The following is a 12,976-nucleotide window of genomic DNA, read 5'->3' as shown; positions in this document are numbered from 1 at the left end:
ATACGGACACTGTCACATCCTATATCAGTTTCTGTGAAGAGGTCTGTGTTCCAACAAAATCATTTCGCACATTCAACAACAATAAGCCGTGGTTCACTGCTAAACTTAAGCAGCTTCGCCAAGCTAAGGAGGACGCATATCAGAGCGGGGACAGGGCCCTGTATAATCGAGCTAGAAACCAGCTGACCAAAGAAATTAACATTGCAAAGAGGATCTATACAGCAAAGTTGGAAAAACAGTTTAGCGCAAACGACTCTAAATCAGTCTGGCATGCATTCCAGTCGCTGACTAATTACAAGCGACGATCCCCCCAAGCTGAGAACAATAGCACACTAGCCAACGACTTGAATACCTTCTACTGCAGATTTGAAAAGGACAGTTTCACACCACACACCAACCCGGCCCCACCCGCGACCACAATCACACCTCTGACTTCTGCGTTAACCATCCATGAACAGGATGTGAGACGCATCTTCAAACAACAAAAGATTAACAAAGCGGCAGGCCCGGACCACGTGTCTCCATCCTGCCTCAAAGTCTGCGCGGACCAGCTCGCGCCAGTCTTCACTCAGATCTTCAACAGATCACTGGAAATGTGCGAAGTTCCATCCTGCTTCAAACGCTCCACCATCATCCCAGTCCCCAAGAAACCTGCAATCTCGGGTCTGAATGACTACAGGCCTGTCGCTTTGACATCTGTGGTCATGAAGTCCTTTGAACGTCTTGTGCTGGACCACCTCAAGAGTGTCACAGGTCCCCTGCTGGACCCCCTGCAGTTTGCCTACCAAGCGAACAGATCTGCGGATGATGCAGTCAACATGGGACTGCACTTCATCCTAGAACACCTCGACAGTGCAGGGACCTACGCGAGGATCCTGTTCGTGGACTTCAGCTCAGCGTTCAACACCATCATCCCTGAACTCCTTTCATCCAAGCTTCTCCAGCTCAGCGTCTCACCTGCCATCTGCCAGTGGATCTACAGCTTTCTGACGGGCAGGACACAGCAGGTCAGGCTGGGGGAGGCCACCTCATCCACACGCAGCATCAGCACTGGGGCGCCCCAAGGTTGTGTCCTCTCTCCGCTGCTCTTCTCTCTCTACACGAACGACTGCACCTCAGCGAACCCGACTGTCAAACTCCTGAAGTTTGCAGATGACACCACTGTCATCGGCCTCATCAAGGACGGTGACGAGTCTGCATATCGACAGGAAGCGGAGCGGCTGGAGCTGTGGTGCGGCCGACACAACCTGGAGCTGAACACGCTCAAGACTGTAGAGATGATCGTGGACTTCAGGAGGCATCCTTCGCCACAGCTGCCCCTCACGCTGTCCAGCTGCCTTGTGTCAACCGTCGAGACCTTCAAGTTCCTGGGAATTACAATCTCCCAGGACCTGAAGTGGACGACCAACATCAACTCCGTCCTCAAAAAGGCCCAGCAGAGGATGTACTTCCTGCGGCTTCTGAGAAAGCATGGCCTGCCACCGGAGCTGCTGAGACAGTTCTACACAGCGGTCATCGAATCAGTCCTGTGTTCTTCCATCACAGTCTGGTTTGGTGCTGCTACAAAAAAGGACAAACTCCGACTGCAACGGACAATCAAAACTGCTGAAAGGATTGTCGGTACCCCCCTACCCACCCTTGAGGACTTGCACGCTGCCAGAACTAAGACAAGGGCGTGCAAAATCCTCTCGGACCCTCCCCACCCCGGTCACCAGCTCTTCCAGCTCCTTCCCTCAGGTAGGCGCTACCGATCAATGCAAACTAGAACTAGTAGACATTCCAACAGCTTCTTCCCTCTTGCAATCAACTTCTTGAACAGCTAACTTACAATTCCATTACAACAAGCTGGCAATTTTTTGACTTGAGTTCGTTGTCACATTTCTGTATTCTGTATTATGTATTACTCGTGCACTCACTGTAGTTGTCTCGCCGTGCTGCACTATTTGCATATAGTGGCCACTCATGCCAGAGTAGTATCTGCTTCATTTGCACACTGATTGAGGAGTATCTGTAACATTTGCACAACCATTGTCCCAGATTATCGCAGTACTCGTCACTTTAAACCGCATACACTCCTTGAAGTCTCAGTGCCCTTTGCACAATGGTCATTGCACCGGACTATTGCGTCATTAGCCATTCGAACTGAGGACTCTGCATCTTTTTGCACAATTGTTGTTTGTTGTTGTTTTTTGTCAATGTCTTTATGTCTCCAAAGTGTTCTGTAAATTGACTGTCTGTTGTACTAGAGCGGCTCCAACTACCGGAGACAAATTCCTTGTGTGTTTTGGACATACTTGGCAAATAAAGATGATTCTGATTCTGATTCTGATTCTGATGTGCTAAAAACTGTGTCTTGATACAGTATTTAGACAAGGGTGTGATAGCCCAATGATAAGCATGATTAATATTGTTAATATGGGTGTGATTAAAACTTTGTCACTGTACAGGCAATATATTTTGATACCATTTCACTTGCTTGAGCGCTGCAGGTGATGAGTGATGTAATTGTTCGTTGAGTAGGCAGCATGCAGTGTATACAGATTGAGTAGGTACTTAGAAGTACTTTATCAGGGTATGTAGAGTTGCAACACTGACGGAAAAAAACAAGATGACATAATGGCAACAATAGATTAAAAACTAAACGCAGGTTCTGTCTGCAACATTATTGATATTTGGGTTTGGACAATTTCTGTAAAAGTCCTCAAGAAAAATCATGAAAACAATCACTGCTAAAAATAAACATTGTGTGAAAAAAAACAAAAAAAAAAACATTTAACACTACAATCTGTACAGTAATTACCATATACCAAGTGTTTCATCGCAGATTTATTGCCTGGCTGATTTTCAATAGGTTTTCTATTCTAGCACATAATTTATAAGTCCACAAATCCTCCCAAAACCTCATCACTGCACATTCACGTACAGTATGCATACTAGTACAGTGTCCACAAATAACATTATTTGCTACTTCAATGACTGCAATAGTTTTTTGTCATAGGCGGGTGCATGGTACATACTGCAGTCATAACAATATCAACTCCTCCAATGCCTTCAGGTTTGCAGAGACAGAAAATAGTTTGTGCTACTGTGACATGCTGAATTCAAAGTTTAGGAAAAAGTTATTTTCTCTGATTTTAATGACACACAATGCTCTTAAACAGTATTTACAACACTAAACATCACATTTTAACGTACAGGCAGTGTATGTAAATTTTTCCAGGTTTTCAGGAGCCAGTCGAGGTTTTTTAAGTACAGTGTGTGCAATTTTGAAGGCGGAGTGGATAGTACCAAAGGAGAGGGATGAGTTGATGATATCCAGGATAAGTGGTGTGAGGCAGGGGACACATGATTTGACAAGTGGAGATGGGAAAGGTTCCAATGGGCAGGTGGTAAGTTTGATTTTTAAAAAATGTTTGTTTAGGTCAGAGGACGTAACGGGCGAAAATGAGGCAAGGGTGAACTGTGGGATTTCAGTGGGGATTGAATGCAGAACAGGGCTGGAGATTTTTGTGTGTGGAGAGCTGTTGATGTACAGAAGTACAGATGTTATCAATTGTAGTCCAGGGGGTTCTTGCATTTGTTCATCGTAAATGACTGCGTGATATTGCCCATTGGGTTGAGCTGTTTGTTGATGGTGGAGAAGAGAGAGTGGGAGTCACAGTGAATGATATCTGAGCAGAACACAGTGCAGGCTGAGACCGTACCGGTCACGCTGCGTGCGTGACCGGTACGGGATGCCGGTAGGTGCTTGCTAAGGGTCCGCCAAACAATCGCAGCTAGGAAAAGCAATCGAAGCCACTTGACCGGCTTCCTCGATCGAAAGCACCACCGTCCTCTTCCCGGCGGTGGCTCGCGCACATGGCTGCTGAAGGACAAAGGAAAAGAAAAGGGGAGGGGGTTGGCCGAATGACATGAAACAAAACTAAAGTTTGTCAAAACAAGAAGTCCACAAAAACACAGATTATATTATTATTATTATTATGAACAGGAACTGTGACTTTGTGCTGCACCAGAACAGAACCTTTGATTTGCCGCGTCAACAGAAGAGGAACAGGAACCATGACTTTCTGCGGTACCGACACAGGAACATGGGCCATGAGCTGCCGCGGTGCAGGAACAGGGTCTGCATCAGCTTAATCAGCCTATCGCCATGGATGTTGGGTAACAGAAACAAGAGGAGCAAGTGTGCAGAAACTTTAACTAGGGGAAACGGGTGGTACAAGATGAAGTAAAAGACTGGGCATGAGGTGATTCTGAGACAGGTTCAGAATGACATGACTTGGACATAGGCATTGACATACTTGACAAGGAAATAGAGGTGAAACAAGGTGCGAAACAACGCGACTTGGTAACTGGTGCACAAAAACATGATGACAAAATTAAACCTTGACTTGGGCGCCTTTGTTGGCCACCACACGGATGTCCGGGATAGATGGCCAAACTGGGACCAAAGTAAAGATCATAAGGAATACACTTAGGTGTGGGCACACAGGGATCATAAAAAGGGAAAACTCGACAAAAACTGAATTGAACTAGAAAAACTATCAGGGACAAAGAAAGAATCTTGGAGAAATCTAAATCTGAGTCAGAATCTTAAATTGAAAAGGAGGTTGCATCAATTGGGGCTAATCTATAAAAACATGAACAAGTAAAATGGTAGGGCAAAATGAAAACTCATCACGTGAAAGACTAAGACGACAGGAGGATACTGGTGAGCATGACAGAGAGGTGAGAACAATAGGCTGAGGGTTACCTCAGTCGACAGGTTGAGGGCGATGGCAAGCAGACGGACGACGTGTAGGGCGACGTCGTGCACTTCCCGCTATGTCTTTATTTCGTCGGGTCATTCTGTCACATACAGTATATGGGGTTTTCGTGGTGCTGTAGAGGCGAAAGTGGATCAGAATGCAAGGAAGCAGCAAAGGCAAGGCAGGGAAGCAGGAGTAATTAAAAAAAACGTTTTTTATGACCAGGGAACTGAATGTAAACAAAATGACAAAACAACGAGGCACACCTGGACAAGACACGTGGTGCTGGTGCTATCTCAGCTTGAATAACAGCTGTTCTAACATTTTCTTTTCCATTCAACTATGCATTAAAATATGTGCACAGGTGCTCGTCACAGACAACATTGTGGTTAATATGTCTTCACAAATGCGAGACTCACGTTCATTCATTCGACAACTATGGTTTCAATTTTACCCTCTTAATAACTAAACATCAACAGTTGGTTGGGGGCAGCAGACATGACAGTAACAGAAGCAGATCAGACATTTGATGGGTCTTTCAGCAAAAATTTGAATATTGTGGAAAATGTTATTTATTTCCATAATTCCATTAAAAAAGTTACATTTTCATAGATTATCGATTCAGGGCCCACAGTTTAAACAATTTCAAGTATTTATGCCTCGTTTGACCTTGTCCCAGAGCCAGCTTCTGTAGCCACAGATCAGACTGCAAACGTACAGTACAGTAAAGGTGGTGAGCCCAAGGGAAGGGGGACTTACGTTGTCTCTTCGGGCTGTGCGTAGCGTAGTCATGCAGGCTCAACCACTAGGTGCTCACTATCAAGCCTCACCTCCAGGCCTGGCTTCAGAAGGGGTTGCAGTGATGCATTCAGGCCAGGGAAAATGTGATCCAACTGTATTTCTCACCATAGTGTCACGTATGGAGAGCAGCTGGACCCAAGAGCAGGTGGAGGCAGATAGATAGCGATGAACAGTTTATTTAGGAAGGTAATGGAGGTGGTTGTTGGTGCGTTGGCTGGCAGTGGCGTGGACAGGTGGCTGGCAGTGGAGAGGACAGGCGGCTGGCTTGGCGGCAGGAATGACGTGGATCAGGAACACGGGGGAAATACTGGGAACGAGGAGAGACACAGGAGTCAAAAAGTTAATCAAGGAACAGTGTGGTAAGTGGGTCGTGGTACCGCTGGAATAAGCTGCAAGACTTTAGCGAGGATTTCCGGGAACAGGCAGGCTTATTTGTAGGTGGTGACGAGGGCTGATTGGAGACAGGTGTGCAGCTTGAGGATGGTTCTGAAAGAGAGAGGGGAGGGGAGAGAGAGAGGGCGAGAGGGCGCAAAGCGACGTCCAGGCTCCAAAAACTGTACTGCAGGGAAGTACATGATACATAGGAGGGTTCTTCGTCATGATTTTTCGGGTTCCTCATCTTGGACCTGTTTCACCTGGATCTGATCAACAACCTAAAAGTTCTTCTTCTGGTATCTTCAGTTCATGATGGCAGCGACAAAATTAAAAATAAAAACAATTGCAACATTCGGTCTGCCAATTAAAAAAAATACAACAAAACTCCATCATGCAGCATGGTAATGATGCGAAACAAACTGGCATTCAACAAAGGAGGGGCAAGAAGTGGAAGCTTTAGACTGGCTAAGTCAATCTCTAAACTTTGACCCTGTAGAACTTGCATTCAACCTGCTAAACTGAGACAGGGGGCACCAACCTTTTTGAAACCAAGAGCTACTTCTTGTTACTGATGAACACGAAGGGCTACCAGTTTGATACCCATTTATGAAACAACAAATTTGCTCAGATTACCTAATTATGTGTTATCATTCATAATTATTCATATTCATTATTATTGAAGAAATTGATCATATTAATGATTTCTCAAAGTATTTATTAACAATGATTTAGGAATGTGTTTGTTTTTGATAAAGTTCATGTCAGAAAAGGCAGATTGACACAGATAGGTTGATCCAAACTAGCTGGCAACCTTAATAGCTGCTGTACAGACACCACTGTACTGGTCTGTGTCAACAAGACACCAAATGTTTGGTGCAGCCTGATAAGCTTTGAGGTCCAGCTCATTTTGCAATGTTACATATTCTAATCGACCCCTGTACAGCATCCAAGCTGAAGATTGCAGTTAGTTTCTCAGTAATGTACTGTATGTTGTGTCCACGTTCAAGAAAGGGTTGGAAATTAACAACAGACAAGGCTCAAGCTGACAAAGGTCACAAAACCTGTTCTCAATACGTTTGGGCCTGCCACGTCGGACCGGCATCTTCCCCCACCATCAGAGCCAACTCACCACCAGGTGGTGATCAGTTGACAGCTCTGCCCCTCTCTTTACCCGAGTGTCCAAGACATGCGGCTGCAAGTCCGATGACACGACCACAAAGTCGATCATCGAACTGCGACCTAGGGTGTCCTGGTACCAAGTGCACGTGTGGACACCCTTATGCTTGAACATAAGCTTGAACGAGAACAGAAGTCCAATAACAGAACCCCGCTCGGGTTCTGATCGGGGGGGCCGTTCCACCCAATCACGCCCTTCCAGGTCTCACTGTCATTGCCCACGTGAGCATTAAAGTCCCCCAGCAGAACGATGGAGTCCCCAGCGGGAGCGCTCTCAAGCACCCCCTCCAAGGACTCCAAAAGGGTGGGTACTCTGAACTGGTGTTTGGTGCATAGGCACAAACAACAGTCAGGACCCGTCCCCCCACCCGAAGGCGGAGGGAGGCTACCTTCTCGTCCACCGGGGTGAACCCCAACGTACAGGCGCCGAGCTGGGGAGCAATAAGTATACCCACACCTGCTCAGCGCCTCTCACCGTGGGCAATTCCAGAGTGGAAAAGAGTCCAACCCCTCTCGAGAGGACTGGTACCAGAGCCCAAGCTGTCCGTGGAGGCGAGTCTGACTGTATCTAGTCGGAACTTCTCGACCTCACACACCAGCTCGGGCTCCTTCCCTGCCAGAGAGGTGACATTCCACGTCCCTAAAGCCAGCTTCTGTAGCCGGGGATCGGATTGCCAAGGTCCCCGCCTTCGGCCACCGCCCAGCTCGCACTGCACCCGACCCCTATGGCCCCTCCCACAGGTGGTGAGCCCATGGGAAGGGGGACCCACGTTACCCTTTCGGGCTGTGCCCCATGGGTGCAGGCCCGGCCACCAGGTGCTCTCCTTTGAGCCCCAACTCCAGGCCTGGCTCCAGAGGGGGGCCCCGGTGACCCGCGTCCGGGCAAGGGAAACCTGAGTCCATAATTTGTCTTCTTCATAAGGGGGATAGGCCGTGCTTTGTCTGGTCCCTCACCTAGGACCTGTTTGCCATGGGTGACCCTGCCAGGGGCATAAAGCCCCAGACAACATTGCTCCTAGGATCATTGGGACACACAAACCCCTCCACCACGATAAGGTGACGGCTCAAGGAGGGTCCTTCAAGACTTTTTCCAGTGAAAATTATATTTTCGTTCTTTTGTCTGGCATGTTTTTTTTTTTGGGAGGGTTAAATCATCTCAACGTCATTGTGCCTGCTAGCTTCACTCCAAGAATGCTACGGTTTGGCCACATGGTACAATACGACCTTTGAACACTACTTTTTTTTTTTCCACCTGTCCTATTCAGCTGCATGGCCATGCAGAATGGTGTATCTGTGTGCCTTTTGTGCTGGAACAGTTTTGCTGAGCCTCTTCTAACCAGTGACAAATAGTCAAACACAATGTTGAAACTGATCCCCATAAATAAAGCTAAACTGAACAGATAATAAACAAATACACTGATTTAAAGCAAACAATTAATTTGGTATTGTGTTCGATGCAGCAATCAGTTGAGTATTAATGAAGCCAGCCAAATGCAGAGGGCAGTTGCCCATAATGCACCCATCGAGGTGTTAAAAGCACACATACATGATGGTTGGGGTGTGGAGTAGCAGTACACACAAATGATATGTACAGACATCAAAATTCAAATCCAGGAATAAAATGTACAACATACTTACTGTTTCGGTAATTCTTGACTCGTGCTGGAAAATAGTATAATTACTATTATGGCTAATTATGTCAATGACTGCGAAGGACAGTCTCTGAAGCATACAAGCGTTTCACTCGTCTCTCGAGCAGAATTCCCTGTGGACTGCTGCTACAACAAAACTGAATAATTCATTAAGCAAACACCCACCGCTGCAGAGACTTGCTTGTTAGCTAATAAAATCACATCTTGTTAAAGGTTGGGCTGGATTTTTTTACCTTGTGGGTGTAATTGGGAGATGCCAGTAAATGTGTAAACCAAAGAGAACATTTTTTTCTGACTCCTCAGTCTTTACAAATGCAGATCGTTTTGCATGCACCACAAAATAATAGGAGGAACACTGTAATTATTAAATCAGGGAAAACTCATGGAAATGGTGTTTATGATACCAGAGGGAAGAAGAGTAACAAAAAGCTCTCTGGCTAAATGAGGACGCAAATCACAATACATTGGTGGCCTGTTATCGTGGAATATCTATAATGCAGGTAATATCCCAATTAATGTGCAAAATCTTGATTTTTTTTTTTTTTAAATGAGAACTTACGAGTTACTCTTGACTTGAGTAGTTTTTTCACTGAGTACTTTCTTTCTCTTACTTAAGTAAATATTCGGAGGACTACTTTTACTTGAGTGGTATTATTCTAAAGTAACAGTTCTCTTAGTTGAGTACTGTTGAGTATTTGGCTCCTCCCCCCACCACTGCTCCTAGATAAAACAATCTGTCTGGTTGATAGGTCTAAATACCACCACTGTCATTTCTAGATCCTCTTATTTTAGCACTCCTAAAAATAACACTCGTGATAGGAGTAACTGTAAAACATTTTATTTGTTGTATATATATGAATAGATCATAATTACACAATAGTAATACAATAAAGTATATAATATATCCTGATTGCTGTATAGAATTCAATATATCAGTTACAATACATTCATGAGCCACAATACTAGCAACAGCTGCATCAAATCAGTTCCAGTAATACATACTGTACATGTATATACAGTATATTGTGCTGGTGTATATGCCAAAATCCTAAAAACTCTAGTACAGTACAATCTGTTTTCGGCTAGACTTCCAAATTGAGGAATTTCAAACTGAACTACCCTTTTTACCTCTACCCAAATTTGATACAACTCCTTGGTCAGAGATTCATCAAGGTAACCATTATTATTATAATTTTGTATTTTTGAATACAAGTCAATAACTATATGTTGATGTTTTTTGCAAAACAATAAATGAATGGATCACAATAATCATTGTATTTTAGCATTAAACATATAATATGAGTTCCAATGAGTTCCTAAATATACTTCATTTACATCATATATGCAAAATCAGCACAATAGAGGGGAAAAATGCAATGTAGCCTTTGTTTAGGGACTTTTACAGTCCCAAGTGTAGTACACAGCAAGGTCACACACACAACATTTAAATAAAACATTAATTGGATTTAAATTTAAGAGCGCACGCTAGAGGGAATTATCACTTGCCTAATACATATTTCATATCCCGCTGTGTGTCACAATGTAGTACTGTGTTTTTTATTTCTGCCCATTCCTCAGTTATTTGGGTTTTCTTCCATCTCAAGTGAACTATCCACCTCACTGGGGTAGAAAAATACATTTATGAAACTGCATTTCAGCACTACATTCTCCCAGCTGATCTGCAACTCTTCTGGTGGTTGAGTGCTCAAAGCTCCAAATGTGACTGAAGATACTGTGTTTCTAGTGCAATTTTCTTTTCCATTATATTATAGTGATTGTGTTTAGCATCTTCCCTGTGTCATAAACAGTGTCTATACAACGGTGCCACGAAAGAAGGCTGCATAAAAGAAAAAGCTGTTGTTTGCGCAGACAAAAACCTGATCTCCCTCCAGTCTCTGGATTCTTTTGATTAAGGGCCTTTGAAAAATATGCAAAACACTTTGACAGGCAGCGAACAGGATCTTGACGACAAGCACCGGTGTGTGCTGCTGCACACAAATCAAGGCTGAATGCTGAATGCCGTAAACCACATGACTTTCATTCACTTCTACAAGGATGATATGTATTTAGAAACAAATAACTGTTACATCCACTGTATCGAGATCAATGTTCTCAAACATAGAACACATACCCTTACAAGTGCATGCTCATTTTTGAATTGTTGTCCTTTTTACTCCGTTTTCTGTAAATGCAGAAAATCAAGACTGTTGAAAATATTGTACAGTATAACATACCACGCTGTGTATACCAGCACCACAAGCAATACCCCTAAAAAGTCAGTAATTAGATTTTTTTTTTACAGGTTGGGCGGCTATAGTTAATATTAACAACGACAACAACAACAGCAATAATAATAATAATAATAATGGAATTAGGATAATAGGGTAATATATGAACCTTCAGTGAAGGTGGAAAGTTGAGCCAAACATATTCGGATGGCTCCCAAGGGAAATATTTTGCCAGGAGTCAGATTTTGTATATTTTCCACTGTCAGTAACTCAGTGAGTAGCCTATCTTCGCCAGACCAAGGATACCTACAGTGAAGCATTTTAAATCCAATGTCAATTCAAACAACTTAGCCTGGAAAATAATTCATCGTTCGAAAGTTTGAAGTTGTCATCAGGCTCGACAACACGCCTCAAAAAAGCTTTTTGTGCCTCTTTGAGGACACATTCCACAAGAATGACCTCCAATAAGCGAAGAAAAATATGAGAAGTGAAGAATAAGATCCAACACAAGAGGTTACAATTAGGGCCCGGCCGATTCATGGGTATCGATATTAGCCTTTTCAAATCGTAATTTTGAACACATTAGAACATACAACAAAGATGATGACATTCAAACAAACATTCATACATAAAAAAATTGGCCAAAAGGTCATCTGATTTTTGCTGATTTTTCTCTGTTGTAAAGTTAAAGTGCAACCAAACAGGAGGAAAGAAAATGTCTTGTAAATTTGACACATCACTGATAAGAGTCTCGTTAAGAATGAATGAATGGATTCAAAAAAACCTGCAAGGTACCGTTTTTTCACGACCATAAGGCGCACTTAAAAGTCTTCCATTTTCTCCAAAATGGACCTCATGTGTGCACCGAGTTCCAACATCCATAAATGTTGTTGTGTGATGAGCGCTCCGCTTGACTTTCAATTTTTGGTATTTTCTTTTATTTATTTTTTTCGCATTTCCTGTCGACACGCTGCTCACATAGAGGAAACGCGGACGTGGCTGAGGACAGGGTAAGGGTGCGTGAAGTAGGACGCTAAAGCCACGCCCCCAGTAGGCATATAGCATCGGAAGTGTTTTTTACAATGTTGTAAAAATGTTTGATTCTTTTTATTTTACCGCTTGACTGACTGGGAGCAATTCCGGGGTGCGCATTGTGCAAAACAACATGGGTTTGGCTAAGGACCCCCGAAAATGTCACCTACGAAGAGACGCGCTTACGAAGCACAGTTTCAACTGCAAGCTATCTGTTACCCGGAGGCACATGGGAATCGAGCAGCCGCGAGAGAATTCAAGATCAACGAATCCGTGGTTCGCAAGTGGACGAAGCGGGAAAACGAGCGTCGCCAAGTCAAGAAGACGAAGCTGAGTTTCCGCGGAAACGAGGCGAGGTGGCCCGAGTTGGAAGACCGACTCGAGCAATGGATTCATGAGCAAAGAACAGCCGGGAGAAGCGTCTCTACAGTCACCGTTCGACTGAGTGCAATAACTCGGGGCTTGCCGTCATTCCGGGAGGCTCGACGAACGAACCGCTGGACATCCGTGTAAACAGGGCGTTCAAAGTGAAGTGAGCGGCTTCTCTAATCGCTTCGAAACACGTGTGCCGCCAGACGCAAGGCACGTCGCCCAAATAACACAAAACACATTACACTTGAGGAAAGCGAATGTAATAAATGGGTAACTTTCGCTTTGTCCCAGTTGTGTGCATCTACGGAGCAAACGCCGTGCTGCCAGCGGCGCGGCGGGTGTTACCACAACAATGACAATTTATTGATTCCAGAAAAAAACTCCCGCGTCCATTGTATGGAACGATAACCCGCCCTACTCTGCCTCTGCAGCACTAAGATAGGATTCATACTTTTGATTTACTGTGTGTGGAATCTTTTCACCAACACACACACACACACACACACACAAACAAACAAACGAACGGGATATGTAGGGTGGGTCTTAAACCACTCGTTAATGGACGCACATTAAATATGCTTCATGCGTACCT

The 12,976-nt window shown here is 44.3% G+C and overlaps 1 protein-coding gene and 1 long non-coding RNA gene across 8 annotated transcripts in view; one reads left to right on the top strand and one right to left on the bottom strand.

Annotated features, from left to right (window-relative positions):
* Window positions 1-12,976, top strand: part of LOC133479713 (glutamate receptor ionotropic, kainate 2) — a 180,507-nt gene that overhangs the window by 137,530 nt on the left and 30,001 nt on the right. The gene's annotated exons all lie outside the window — the stretch shown is intronic.
* On the bottom strand, window positions 2,752-8,824 carry LOC133479715 (uncharacterized). Of its 6 annotated transcripts, none has more exons than XR_009789051.1 (5): window positions 8,739-8,824; window positions 5,508-6,224; window positions 4,754-4,881; window positions 4,022-4,142; window positions 2,752-3,862 (listed from the first exon to the last, which is right to left on the bottom strand). It is a non-coding gene; the product is annotated as an uncharacterized LOC133479715 (long non-coding RNA). The 6 variants fall into 6 exon arrangements; XR_009789050.1 differs by lacking the exon at window positions 8,739-8,824 and having other exon boundaries at window positions 5,508-5,856; window positions 5,927-8,732; XR_009789053.1 differs by lacking the exon at window positions 8,739-8,824 and having other exon boundaries at window positions 2,752-3,922; window positions 5,508-8,732.

Source organism: Phyllopteryx taeniolatus, chromosome 6 (assembly GCF_024500385.1).
Source record: "Phyllopteryx taeniolatus isolate TA_2022b chromosome 6, UOR_Ptae_1.2, whole genome shotgun sequence".
Taxonomy (NCBI): Eukaryota; Metazoa; Chordata; class Actinopteri; order Syngnathiformes; family Syngnathidae; genus Phyllopteryx; species Phyllopteryx taeniolatus.
The sequence above is the reverse complement of the archived record's forward strand: the minus strand, read 5'-3'. Positions and strand labels throughout refer to the sequence as shown.